We start from the raw sequence: 15,569 nt of genomic DNA, 5'->3' as shown, positions 1-15,569 counted from the left end.
GGATAGTAAATAACGAGCATCCCTCAGTCGGGCGTCTGAGCGGCACCACATAAAGGGCTTATAAAGTAAATAGCAAGCATGCCACAGTCGGGCGTCTGAGCGACACCACATAAAGGGCTTATAAAGTAAATAACAAGCATGCCACAGTCGGGCGTCCGAGCGACACCACATAAAGGGATTATAAAGTAAATAGCAAGCATGCCACAGTCGGGCGTCTGAGCGACACCATATAAAGGGCTTATAAGAAAAATAATCACAATGAATATCCAGGAGGTAGAACCTCCCCAGGGATACTCAATAAATCCGATAATATAAAGTGTTAGTCCATAACAATAATAATCGCAATCATCATAAGTCACAGGTCATGATCCATGTTCTGGTTTAGTAGTTTCTCCTCCGAAGACCGACACTAAGACCGACACTTGACCCAACCCAGACTGTAGTCCTTAACCATGGACACGGCTATTCAAATAGATATAATCTCTGCAGAGGGTGTACTCTTTACCCACGAGTAACGTATTCCTTTAGTCCATCGGGACTAATTCCGTCTACGGTCTTTTAATTGAAAACACACCTAACTTGCACACACCAGCTTAACTTACCGGTGTCTGGAATCACCCACGACACCTGTCAAGCAAAACTCTAAGTGGGGAGGCTACAACCTCGCGTAGCATGGGATCAAATTTATATCGCGCGCTCTAAGGGGTGCCCCCCTCTCGGCTCCAACCGGAAACACCCATGCCCCCGGACCAGGTGGCCTGCCTACCGGATGCCGCCGGTATCTTCCACCATGGCCTCTCTGTACGGTGTGTGCCAAGAAAGGGGTTGACAACTTAGTGAGCCGTACCCTACCTGCGGCAAGGACAAGTGGTAGGACGAAAACAAGTATGGGGGTTACTGGAACAAGACTCGATCTATGGTCGACTCAGGAGGTTTATAAATTCCCTGCATGATATGAATAACAAAAATATTACAACCAACAGAATCACCACTCATTATACCTTAGTATGCCATACCGGACATAACCGTCCCGACGAAGACCGGAGACAAGCTCACGCCTAACCAAGGCAAAGGCTTTCGCGGATTTCTTTCCGGCATGCCGCATACAAGGCATACAAGGACGATTACCATCACAAGTATATCCACTTCCAACAGCAAGGAAGTCTCCAATATGCATTCATGCAAATGATCGCGTCACCACATAAAATAACGAGTTCTCCGTATTAAGGTGGTGTTATAATCGTGTCGACCAACACACAAAAATATTATGCCAGGGTTCAGAATGCTTGCCTCCAAGGTGTGGAGAGGTGAGGTGCTCTCCAAAACTTTTGAAAGTTATATCTCCCCTCCATTTCCTATTTTCAAAAATATTTTAATTACCACACAATTCCAAAACAGTACATAAAAGTTGTTTGGAAAATTTTCAAATAAATCCTAAAATAAACTAGACTAAATTTGAGAGAGGTAGGAAAAAGAATCAACTCATTTGGAGTTTTATTTAAAAGATATAGCCAGTCAAAGTTTTGGTCAAATCTGTTTTTAATAAAATCTGAAAAAAAAGAAAACGGTTCAGACTCGAAGACGTACTCAGTGGAGGGCGCCTTCACTTAGAACTGTTGGGGTCCGGCCTAGTCGCTGACGTGCGGGGCCCGCTTGTTGGGTTTCTCTTCCTCCTCTCGCGCGCCTGGGCAGAGAGCAGGGGCGGGTCCCGATGATGATTGCCGGCGACAAGGGGCCCCAAACGATGCGCTCCAGGTATGCACGTGCTCGGGAGGGGATGTTGCATCCATTGGAGGAGGTTAGCGGAGCGGCTGAGCTCGAGGGCGAGTAGCCCTTCCTCCATGGTGGAGGGGAGCTTCGGGAGGGAATGGAGCTTTGCACACCTCGACTCCCGGGCAAAGTTGAATGCTGGAAAGGGTCCTCGGGGTCATGATGGAGCTAATGGTGGTGATAGAGTAGAGGGAGGGGCTCTGGTGGCGTCGGAATAAATAGAGGGGTGGCGGTGGGCGTCTCGGCCGGAGGCGAAGGAGATGGCATCTTTCGGTCAATCAGTGGCTTGGGGAGGCTCTAAGAGAGGATTGGGGCACTGCTCGAGGCTGAGGGGTGCCGGAGAAGGGCCTATATATAGGCGACGACGTTGGTCCCACGGCTATGGATAAGTTCGTCGGCGAACCGCCGTTCTGTTGCTGGCAGGGCGACGTGGTGGAGGCTAGCGGGGTTTGGGAGGGCGAGCGGATGAGGATGGCCTGCTCACGAGGGCAGCTGGCGAACGGAGGAGGCTTGGGCGGCGCCGTCCATGGCAGGAGCGGACGCGGCCGCAGGCGTGCCGCCAAGAAGCTTGATGTGGCGACGCTGCAGGGAGCAAGGGGACGGTCGAGAGGGGCGAGACACGGCTACACCAGCGGATCAGATCGAGCTCGGGGAAGGGGTCAACCTGGGACGCGGCAGCTCGAGCGCACGCACGTGCAAAACGCGCGCTCTGGCTGCGCCCGGTGCACGCACGGTGACCGCTCGACGAAATTCCCTAGTGAGCTAGGAGGCTTGGATGCAAACACAAATTCACAGGGTTAGGTTATCACTAGCTAGGGGATTAGTGGACATGATGGTTTGTCCAGAAGGCCAAGTTCACAATGCAAACTAAAGGTCATGCCAAATCTGTTCATGCACTCAAGGTGTTCGACAGAATGCTAAGTGCATTTAGGCAACTCTTGGGGTGGCCAAAATCTCCAGATCCTAGTCTCTCTAGGTGTAGGTGATGGTGGCAAGGTCATTTGGGCAAAACCAGAAACTTGCTAGTGCAAGTTTTGCAAAACTTCAGTTTTGGACAGAAAGAAAAGGCATGATTGGATGCACTTAAATTCCTCCAATGGCTCCACTCTCCTGGACTTAAGGGTTTGGCAGGGTGGTCTATAAGTAGGAAAAAGAATCATAGCTAAAAGGGCAAGTAAAAATATGGTTGATGTACAAATCACCATGCTGGACCAGAATGAAAAACAGGTTCATTCACTCATTTTTTTAGAGGACATCACTGGGTTTTTGCATAAAGTTGAATAATACACTCCTATTAACATCCCATAATTTTGGTGGAAGTTTTAAATAAATATTTAATTAGGTTGTAGTGCAAAATTGCCCACTGGACTAGATTTGAAAACTTGGTGTAGAACTCAAAATATCCAATGAATGAAATATATTTTTGCATAAAAGTGATTTAAAAACATCACATGACCTCCCCAAATTTTGGTTGGAATTTTAAATAAATTTATCAAATGGTTGTAGTGCAAATGGAACCCTAAAACTTATGAAAAACCATTTTAGGGAAATAAAACTCAGGAAAAAAATAATTATATAAATAATCCCACTGGTAAAAGAATTGTTTTATTTGAGAGGGTAAATAAGTCCAATGATGATTGAAAAGTTTTCACTTGGGGTAAAAACTCCATAATAATAAAGAAAAGAATTGTTCTGAAATCAAGAGGAAATCCAGAAAATAGAAGTTTAAGTTTCCTGGCAAAATTTTAATTTATAAAACAGGGTTAAACTTTTGGGGTGTCACATTCATCCAACAATACCGCTGAATCAAAGTAAGACGTTGGTGGTAAGCAGTATGACTATTATCTCCCACAACTCTTTGTGTTCTACTAGTGCATATCATCTACGCATAGACCTGGCTCAGATGCCACTGTTGCGGAACGTATCATGCAACTTCAAAAAAATTCCTATGATCACGCAAGATCTATCTAGGAGATGCACAACAACGAGAGGGGGAGAGTTTGTCCACGTACCCTCATAGACCGAAAGTGGAAGCGTTAGGTTAACACGGTTGATGTAGTCGAATGTCTTCACGATCCAACCGATCTAGTACCGAACGTACGACACCTTCGAGTTCAGCACACGTTCAGCTCGATGACGTCCCTCGAACTCTTGATCCGGCAGAGGGTCGAGGGAGAGTTTCTTCAGCGTGATGGCGTGGTGACGGTGATGGTGATGTGATCCACACAGGGCTTCGCCTAAGCAGTACGACACTATGACCGGAGGTGTAAACTATGGAGGGGGGCACCGCACACGGCTAAGAAAACAATTGATGTCTCTTTGGGGTGCCCCCCACCCCCGTATATATAAAGGTGGCCGGCTAGGAGGGGAATGCCATGGGGGGAGTCCTACTAGGACTCCACTCCTAGTAGGATTCACCCCCCCTTTTCCTTTCTTACCGGAGGGGAAAAGGAAGGAGAGGGAGAGGGAGAGGGAAAGGGGGCGCTTTCCCCTCCCCTAGTCCAAATCGGACTCCCATGGGGGGGGGGGGCATGCGGCCACCCCTTGCAACCCTCCTCTCTCTCCACTAAGGCCCATGTAGGCCCAATACTTCCCCGGGGGGGTTCCGGTAACCCCTTGGTAATCCGGTAAAATACCCGAACCACTCGAAACCATTCCGATGTCCGAATACTACCTTACAATATATGAATCTTTACCTCTCGACCATTTCGAGACTCCTCGTCATGTCCGTGATCTCATCCGGGACTCTGAACAAACTTCGGTCACCAAAACACATAACTTATAATACAAATCGTCATCGAACGTTAAGCGTGCGGACCCTACGGGTTCGAGAACTATGTAGACTTGATCGATACACATCTCCGATCAATAACCAATAGCGGAACCTGGATGCTCATATTGGTTCCTACATATTCTACGAAGATCTTTATCGGTCAATCCGCAATAACAACATACGTTATTCCCTTTGTCATCGGTATGTTACTTGCCTGAAATTCGATCGTTGGTATCCTCATACCTAGTTCAATCTCGTTACCGACAAGTCTATTTACTCTTTCCGTAATGCATCATCCCGTAACTAACTCATTAGTCATATTGCTTGCAAGGCTTATAGTGATGAGCATTATGGAGAGGGCCCAGATATACCTCTCCGATACACGGAGTGACAAATCCTAATCTCGATCTATGCCAACCCAACAAACACCTTCAGAGACACCTGTAGAGCATCTTTATAATCACCCAGTTACATTGTGACGTTTGATAGCACACAAGGTGTTCCTCCGGTATTCGGGAGTTGCATAATCTCATAGTCAGAGGAACATGTATAAGTCATGAAGAAAGCAATAGCAATGAAACTTAACGATCATTATGCTAAGCTAATGGATGGGTCTTGTCCATCACATCATTCTCTAATAATGTGACCCCGTTCATCAAATGACAACACATGTCTATGGTCAGGAAACATAACCATCTTTGATCAACGAGCTAGTCAAGTAGAGGCATACTAGGGACACTTTGTTTTGTCTATGTATTCACACATGTACTAAGTTTCCGGTTAATACAATTCTAGCATGAATAATAAACATTTATCATGATATAAGGAAATATAAATAACAACTTTATTATTGCCTCTAGGGCATATTTCCTTCAGTAACTGATCCAGTGGGGGCATCCTGAGTGTACCCATTGGGTGTAGTCCCCGAGACCGCCATCGATTGTGGGCAGTCGGCGGGGGTCTAAGAACACTTTTGATAATAGCAGTCTGAACTTGCTCCTCTCCACTCGAAAGTAGAGAAAATACTTTTGACTCTTTCTCTTTGTCGACCGAGTTGTCTTTTTGTTGATCTCAGAAATCTTGTGAACTTGGGACTTAGTACGCTGCCCTCGGGAAGGATAAGATCCAACTCCAACTATATCTGGAACTTGCCAAGAAGAATCTAAAGGACACTCAGGCCGAAGTGAAGACCATGGGTGGTAATACTTTGCCGATTGTATGCTTTGTCGTTTCATATTTTTCATCCTTTGAACCGAGTGATTCCACTCGAACAGATGTGCATAGTGAAAACTGTCAACTCCAAGCACGACTGAAGAATGTTATTTCTTTAGACACTATGAAGCAGACGTTGGAGAGGAAGGACACTGAACTCGAGGGAGCGCAGTAGGTGGCGCAAGAGAAGACTGAAGCAGCTGAGAGAAAGCTAGCTTCAGTTGGCAAACTTGAAGAGGAGAATGAGGCCCTGAAAACTATCATTGAGGAGGTAAAGAAGGTGGCCGCTCAGCTGAGGGCGGAGAAAGTTGTATTGACTGACAGGGTGGACCAACTCACCCGAAAGAGGGATGAGCTGGAGGCTTACTTGGGGGGCCTTGCAAAGAAGATGTACATCATGCTCGAAGGTACCTTCCTTCGTCCGAGTGGATCTGTGAAACTTCCACATAATATTGATGCTGACTCGTATTTCCCTCCTTGTGCAGAATTCTATTAGAATTTTGAGCAGGAAACTGACCGGATTGAACCAGGCCTGGACCCCACAAAGTTACTCGTCAAGGATGAAGCTGCGTTGAATGTATTGCGACTTGAAGCTTGTCTCGACAGCGTCTTGGGGTACATTGCTCAACTGAAGGTTGCACTTACAAGGATAGACCAAGAGCTGTGGCTGGAGGATAAACTTCAGAATGACCTCGATCACTGATGGCTCGGCTCAATGAAGTTCCTAGTCGAGTGCAGGCGTGGAAGAAATCAGCTGCTCGCTGCGGAGCCAACGTAGCTCTCTCACTCGTCAGAGTCCATAACAAGGATGCTAAAGAAGAAAAGCTAAAGGCTCTCCAAGTGGCGAACATGAAGAAGCTCCAGCTTGAATCCTTCATGGACACCTTCATTGAAGCGGCCACTCGCATAGCTGACGGCATCGACTTAGACACCTTCGTCGAGCCTGCGAGTCCTCCTCCTGCCGAGTGAAGAAAAACTTTCATGATTCGAATTTATTTGCCTCGGAGTGCTGAGGGATCCTGTAACCGTTAAACTCTTTCGGGCCTGGCGCTCGAGTACTTTTGCTTGCGATTCGGAACTTGATGGATTTATCCGGACTTGGTGAATTTATCCGAATATTGCTTTTCTATTTTCAGAATGCTTCATGCGAATGTTTTTTAAACTTAGGCAAAACTGGTCCGCGACTAAGCCTCCGAGTGAGAGGGATCCTCTCACCCGGAGTAGTTTTTAACTTAGGCGAGGACGGGCTCACGGCTAAGCCCCCGAGTGGGAGGATTGCTCTCCACTCGGAGTAGATTTTTAACTTAGGCGAGAAGGGGTCGCGGCTAAGCCCCCGAGTTGGAGGATTGCGCTCCACTCGGAGTAGGTTTTTAACTTAGGCGAGGATGGGCTCGCGGCTAAGCCCCCGAGTGGGAGGATTATTCTCTATCGGAGTAGGTTTTTAACTTAGGCGAGGATGGGCTCACGGCTAAGCCCCCGATTGGGAGGATTGCTCTCCACTAGGAGTAGCTTTTTAACTTAGGCAAGGACGGGCTCGCGGCTAAGCCTCCGAGTGGGAGGATTGCTCTCCACTCAAGGAGTAGGTTTTTAACTTAGGCGAGGATGGGATCGCGGCTAAGCCCCCGAGTGGAAGGGTTGCTCTCCACTTGGAGTAGGTTTTTAACTTAGGCGAGGACGGGCTCGTGGCTAAGCACCTGAGTGGCAGGATTGCTCTCATCTCGGAGTAAGTTTTTAACTTAGGCGAGGACAGGCTCGCGGCTAAGCCCCCGAGTGGGAGGATTGCTCTCCACTCGGAGTAGGTTTTTTTAACTTAGGTGAAAATGGGTTCCGCAGCTAAGTCACCCACTGGGGGATTTGAACACATGTTTATGCGAGAACAATCATTAAGAGACTGCAGGAATCATGCCTTGATAAACGATCTAACAAGTACTCTTATTACATCCTGACAATCTGACTGTCAAGTATAAAAACGACGAAGAAGATCTGCGTTCGAGGAGCGCGGAGCGCGGCTTATCTTTCTTCTAAGCTAGGTTGTAAAGGTGATATGCCCCATTGTGAAGCCCCTTGGTGATGATGAAAGGGCGTTCCCACACAGGGGCGAGCTTATGTGGTCGTTGCTGATCCACTCGGAGTACAAGGTCTCCTTCTTGAAATGCTCGACCTTTGACATTTCTAGCATGGAATCGACGAAGATCTTGCTGATAAATAGTCGACTGGATCAAAGCCATCTCTCGTTCTTCTTCTATAAGGTCTACTACATCATGACGTGCTTTCTCCACTTCAGCTTCTAAATAAAGTTCCACTCGGGGTGCATGGTGAAACAGGTCACTAGGAAGCACGGCTTCAGCCCCGTACACCATGAAAAAAGGGGTTCGGTTAGTGGATCGGTTGGGAGTTGTCCTCCATCCACACAGAATAGACGATAGGTCAATTACCTAAGCTCCATCTGCATGCTCAAGGTCACGCATGAGTCGAGGTTTCAAACCTTGGAGGATGAGACCATTTGCTCTTTCAGCTTGGCCCTTCGACTGCGGGTACACAACGGATGCGTAATCCACCCGAGTGCCCTGGGAAGCACAGAACACGCTGAATTCTTCTGAATTGAAATTTGAGCCATTGTTTGTGATAATGCTGTGCGGAACTCCATATCGGAATATCAGCTCTCTTATGAAACTGATGGTTGTGCTTGAGTCTAAGTTCTTGATAGGCTTGTCCTCAATCCACTTGGTGAACTTGTCGACTGCTACAAGTAGATGAGTGAAACCAATTCTACCGGTCCTTAGCGGCCCAATCATGTCCAATCCCCACACAACAAATGGCCAGATGAGTGGAATGGTTTTCAAGGCAAATGCAGGCTTGTGGGACATGTTTGCATAGAACTGGCAACCTTCACACTTCTCAACAAATTCTTTTGTAGCTTCATTGGCCCGCGGCTAGTAGAATCCCTCTCGGTATGCTTTGGCCACGATGGTCCGAGAGGGCGCATGGTGACCACAGGTCCCCGAGTGGATTTCGTCCAAGATCAGTTGACCCACTTCTGGAGAAATACATCATTGAGCTACGCCAGTAACACTCTCTCTATAGAGCTGCCCATTAATCACTGTGAAAGCCTTGGATTTGTGGACAATCTGACGCGCTTCAACTTCATCTTCTGGAAGCTCCTATCTGAGCAGATAAGCGATGTATGGCACAGTCCATTCGAGGGTGATTGCAAGGATTTTCATAACCAGATCAATAACTGTTGGTACTTCGATTTCAATCGGATTGGTAGGACTTATTGCTTGGGGAGATTCTTCAGTGAAAGGATCTTCTTGCACTGACGGGGAATGGAGATGCTCAAGAAACACATTGCTGGGGATAGGTTTCCGAGTGGAACCTATTTTCGCCAGATCGTCGGCTGCTTGATTCTTGATTCGAGGAATGTGAATCTCCAAACCCTCGAACTTTTTCTCCAACTTCCTCACTGCGTTGCAGTATCCAGTCATGGCAGGGTTTCTGACATCCCACTCCTTCATCACCTGAGTTGACCACCAGATCGAGTCGTCCTAGACCATCAGGCAACGGACACCAAGTGAGATGGCCATACGCAACATGTAGAGGAGTGCTTCATACTCAGCTTCGTTATTGGAGGAATCAAAGTGAATCTAGAGGACATAACTGAGTTTATCACCTCTTGGGGACACCAGGACCACTCCGGCACTCGAACCATTTAGCATCTTAGATCCATCAAAGAACATAGTCTAGTGTTTCGAGTAAACTTGAGTCGGTTGTTGTTGTTCAATCCACTCGGCCAAGAAATCTGCGAGTGCTTGAGATTTGGTCGCCTTCTTTGCTACAAACTTGATATCCAGAGGGAGAAGTTTAATTGCCCACTTAGCCACTCGACCAGTTGCATCTCGACTATTCATGATTTCAGACAATGGAGCATCGCTGATGACTGAAACCGAGTGGTCTTGGAAATAATGTGCAACTTCCTTCGCAGTCAAATACATTCCATAAACAAGCTTCTGGTCATGTGGATACCTCTGCTTGGATGGAGTCAAGACTTCAGAGATATAGTACACTGGGCATTGAACTTTATATGCCTTGTCTTCTTCTTGTTGCTCCACCGCGAGCACTATGCTAACAACTTGACCAGTGGCTAAAATGTATAAGAGTAGAGGCTCTTTGCTGTTCGGAGCAGCAAGCACTCGCTGGGTGGAAAGCAAGGCTTTGAGCTCCACAAACGCTACCTCGGCTTCAGGAGTCCACTCGAACGTACCGGATTTTTTCATCAGTCGGTAAAGGGGCAGTTGATACGTCCATTTTGCATCATGCTTTTATATCAATATTTATTGCATTATGGGCTGTTATTACACATTATATCTCAATACTTATGGCTATTCTCCCCTATTTTACAAGGTTTACCATGAAGAGGGGGAATGCCGGCAGCTGGAATTCTGGCTGGAAAAGGAGCAAACATTGGAAACCTATTCTGCACTGCTCCAAAAATCCTGAAACTCCACGAAACTTGTTTTTGGAATTAATAAGAATTATTGGGTGAAATAAATACACCAGGGGGCCCACACCCTGCCCAGGAGGGTGGGGGGCGCGCCCATCCCTACTGGGCGCGCCCCCTGTCTCCTGGGCCCCCTGATGAGCCCCCGGTGTCTATCTTCTGCTATATGAGGGCTTTTACCCTGGAAAAAATCGTGGGCAAGCTTACGGGACGAAACTCTGCCGCCACGAGGCGGAACCTTGGCGGAATCTATCTAGGGCTCCGGCGGAGCTGTTCTGCTGGGGACACTTCCCTACGGGAGGGGGAAATCATCACCCGTCATCACCAACGATCCTCTCATCGGGAGGGGGTCAATCTCCATCAACATCTTCACCAGCACCATCTCCTCTCAAAACCCTAGTTCATCTCTTGTATCCAATCTTGTATCCAAACCACAAATTGGTATCTGTGGGTTGCTAGTAGTGTTGATTACTCCTTGTAGTTGATGCTAATTGGTTTACTTGGTGGAAGATCATATGTTCAGATCATTAATGCATATTATTATCCCTCTGATTATGAACATGAATATGCTTTGTGAGTAGTTACGTTTGTTCCTGAGGACATGGGTGAAGTCTTGCTATTAGTAGTCAAGTGAAGGTATTCGTTCGATATTTTGATGAGATGTATGTTGTCTTTTCCTCTAGTGGTGTTATGTGAGCGTCAACTACATGACACTTCACCATTATTTGGGCCTACAGGAAGGAATTGGGAAGTAATAAGTAGATGATGGGTTGCTAGAGTGATAGAAGCTTAAACCCTAGTTTGTGCGTTGCTTCGTTAGGGGCTGATTTGCATCCATATGTTTAATGATTTGGTTAGGTTTACCTTAATACTTCCTTTGTAGTTGCGGATGCTTGCAATAGGGGTTAATCATAAGTGGGATGCTTGTCCAAGTAAGGGAAGTACCCAAGCACCGGTCCACCCACATATCGAATTATCGAAGTACCGAACGCGAATCATATGAACGTGATGAAAACTAGCTTGACGATAATTCCCATGTGTCCTCGGGAGCTCCTTTATCATTATTAGAAATTGTCCAGGCTTATCATTTGCCACATAAAGGATTGGGCCACCTTGCTTCACTTTATTTATTTTATTTACTTGTTACTCGTTACTATTTATCTTATTACAAAACTAACTATTACCTACAATTTCGGTGCTTGCAGAGAAAACCTTACCGAAAACCGCTTATCATTTCCTTCTGCTCCTCGTTGGGTTCGACACTCTTACTTATCGAAAGGACTACAATAGATCTCCTGAGAAAATCAATGTTGAACCTAGTATTGCTATGGTTAAAGATCTCTTGGATGATGATTTAGATGGGCATGTTATTTATTTCTGTGATGAAACTGCTAATATTGCTAGACCAGATACTAAGATACATAGAGCTGTCGTAGGCATGCCTGTTATTTCTGTTAAAATAGGAGATCATTGTTATCATGGCTTATGTGATATGGGTGCTAGTGCTAGTACGATACCGTATACCTTATATCAAGAAATTATGCATGACATTGCACCCGTTGAATTAGAAGACATTGATGTTACTATTAAGCTTGCTAATAGGGATACCATTAAACTAGTTGGGATTGTTAGATATGTCAAAGTTTTGTGTGGGAAGGTTAAATACCCTGCTGATTTTCTTGTTCTTGGCTCCCCACAAGATGATTTTTGTCCCATTATTTTTGGTAGACCGTTCTTAAATACAGCTAGTGCTAGGATTGATTGTGAAAAGGATACTGTCACCGTTCGCTTAGATGGTATGTCTCATGAGTTTAATCTTGCTAAGTTTTGTAGACATCCTCGTGATAGGGAACCACCTAGTAAGTATGAGATTATTGGTCTTGCTTCCATTGTCGTGCCTCCTACTGATCCGTTAGAACAATATTTGCTAGACCATGAAAACGATATGTTTATGAAGGAAAGAAGGGAAATAGATGAAGTGTTCCTTAAACAGGAACCTGTGCTGAAACATAATCTTCCCGTTGAAATTCTTGGGGATCCCGCTCCACCCAAGGGTGATCCCGTGTTTGAACTCCAACCATTACCTGATAATCTTAAGTATGCATATCTTGATGAAAAGAAAATATATCCTGTTATTATTAGTGCTAACCTTTCAGAGCAAGAGGAAGAAAGATTACTGAAAACTCTGAAGAAGCACAGAGCAGCTATTGGATATACTCTGGATGATCTTAAGGGCATTAGTCCCACATTATGCCAACACAAAATTACAGTGGAGAAAGATGCCAAACCAGTTAGAGATCCTCAACGACGACTGAACCCAAAAATGAAAGAAGTGGTAAGAAAGGAGATACTAAAGCTCCTTGAGGAAGGTATAGTTTATCCCGTTGCTGATAGTGATTGGGTAAGCCATGTCCATTGTGTTCCTAAAAAGGGAGGTATTACCGTTGTTCCTAATGATAAAGATGAATTGACCCCGCAAAGAATTATTACAGGTTATAGGATGGTAATTGATTTCCGTAAATTAAATAAAGCCACTAAGAAAGATCATTACCCTTTACCTTTTATTGATCAAATGCTAGAAAGACTATCCAAACACACTCATTTTTGCTTTCTAGATGGTTATTCTGGTTTCTCTCAAATACCCATGTCAGCTGGGGATCAATCAAAAACTACTTTTACTTGCCCTTTCGGTACTTTTGCCTATAGACGTATGCCTTTTCGTTTATGTAATGCACCTTCTACCTTTCAAAGATGCATGATGGCTATATTCTCTGATTTTTGTGAAAAGATTTGTGAGGTATTCATTGATGAATTCTCCGTCTATGGATCCTCCTTTGATGATTGTTTGAGCAACCTTGATCGAGTTTTGCAGAGATGCGAAGACACTAGTCTCGTCCTGAAATGGGAAAAGTGTCACTTTATGGTTAATGAAGGCATTGTCTTGGGGCACAAGATTTCCGAGAGAGGTATTGAAGTTGACAGAGCTAAGGTTGATGCTATTGAAAAGATGCCATGTCCCAAGGACATAAAAGGTATAAGAAGTTTCCTTGGTCATGCCGGTTTTTATAGAAGGTTCATTAAGGACTTTTCTAAAATCTCTAGGCCTCTGACTAATTTATGCAAAAAGTATTCCTTTTGCCTCTGATGATGATTGTGTAGAAGCATTTGAAATACTTAAGAAAGCTTTGATCACTGCACCTATTGTTCAGCCACCTGATTGGAATTTACCTTTTGAAATTATATGTGATGGTAGTGATTATGCTGTAGGTGCTGTTCTAGGGCAAAGAGTTGATAAGAAATTGAATGTTATCCAGTATGCTAGTAAGACTCTTGATACTGCTCAGAGAAATTATGCTACTACTGAAAAAGAGTTCTTAGCAGTTGTGTTTGCATGTGATAAATTTAGACCTTATATTGTTGATTCCAAAGTTACTATTCACACTGATCATGCTGCTATTAAATATCTTATGGAAAAGAAAGATGCTAAGCCTAGGCTCATTAGATGGGTTCTCTTGCTCCAAGAATTTGATTTGCATATTACTGATAGAAAGGGGGCTGAGAACCCCATTGCAGACAACTTGTCTAGGTTAGAGAATGTTCTTGATGACCCACTACCTATTGATGATAGCTTTCCTGATGAACAATTAGTGGTCGTCAATGCTTCTCGTACTGCTCCCTGGTATGCTGATTATGCAAATTATATCGTTGCTAAATTTATACCACCTTGTTTCACATACCAGCAAAAGAAAAAGTTCTTTTATGATTTAAGACATTACTTCTGGGATGACCCACACCATTATAAAGAAGGAGTAGATGGTATTATTAGACGTTGTGTGCCTTAGCATGAACAGGAACAGATCCTATGCAAGTGTCACTCTGAATCTTATGGAGGACACCACGCTGGAGATAGAACTGAACACAAGGTACTACAATCTGGTTTTTATTGGCCTACTCTCTTCAAAGATGCTCGTAAGTTTGTCTTATCTTGTGATGAATGTCAAAGAATAGGTAACATTAGTAGATGTCAAGAAATGCCTATGAATTATTCTCTTGTTATTGAACCGTTTGATGTTTGGGGCTTTGATTATATGGGACCTTTTCCTGCCTCTAATGGTTATACACATATTCTAGTTGCTGTTGATTATGTTACTAAGTGGGTAGAAGCTATTCCAACTAGTAGTGTTGATCATAACACTTCTATTAAAATGCTTAAAGAAGTTATTTTTCCAAGGTTTGGAGTCCCTAGATATCTTATGACTGATGGTGGTTCACATTTTATTCATGGTGCTTTCCGTAAGATGCTTGCTAAGTATGATGTCAATCATAGAATCGCATCTCCTTATCATCCGCAGTCTAGTGGTCAAGTAGAGTTGAGCAATAGAGAGCTCAAATTAATTTTGCAAAAGACTGTGAATAGATCTAGAAAGAATTGGTCCAAAAAACTTGATGATGCATTATGGGCCTATAGAACTGCATACAAAAATCCTATGGGTATGTCTCCTTATAAGATGGTTTATGGAAAAGCGTGTCATTTACCTCTTGAACTTGAACATAAAGCATATTGGGCTATTAAAGAGCTCAACTATGACTTCAAACTTGCCGGTGAGAAGAGGTTGTTTGATATTAGCTCACTTGATGAATGGAGAACCCAAGCCTATGAGAATGCCAAGCTATTCAAAGAAAAAGTCAAACGCTGGCATGACAAAAGGATACAAAAGCGTGAGTTTAACGTAGGAGATTATGTGTTATTATTCAACTCTCGTTTAAGATTTTTTGCAGGAAAACTTCTCTCTAAATGGGAAGGTCCTTACGTTATCGAGGAGGTATATCATTCTGGTGCCATAAAGATTAACAACTTCGAAGGCACAAATCCGAGGGTGGTGAACGGTCAAAGAATTAAACATTATATTTCAGGTAATCCTATCAATGTTGAAACTAATATTATTGAAACCGTAACCCCGGAGGAATACATAAGGGACACTTTCCAGAACATTCCAAACTCCAAAAAGGAATAGGTATGTGGTACGGTAAGTAAACCGACTCCAAAACAACTCCAATGGCAATTTTTATCAGTTTTGGAATATTTAAGAATTTTAGGAAGAAAGAGGTAGTCCGAAAGGGACACGAGGCCCCCACGAGAGTGGAGGGCGCGCCCACCTTTACTGGGCGCGCCCCCCTGTCTCGTGGGCACCTCGTGTGCCTCCTGGACTCTGTTTTCTTGCACGTTACGTATTTTGGTCGGTAAAAATTCATTATATATACTCCCAAAGGTTTTGACCACCATATCACGCAAATATTCTCTGTTTTCGTTTCTAG

This window comes from Triticum dicoccoides, chromosome 5B, assembly GCF_002162155.2.
Source record: "Triticum dicoccoides isolate Atlit2015 ecotype Zavitan chromosome 5B, WEW_v2.0, whole genome shotgun sequence".
NCBI lineage: Eukaryota > Viridiplantae > Streptophyta > Magnoliopsida > Poales > Poaceae > Triticum > Triticum dicoccoides.
This window is presented reverse-complemented; position numbering follows the sequence as displayed.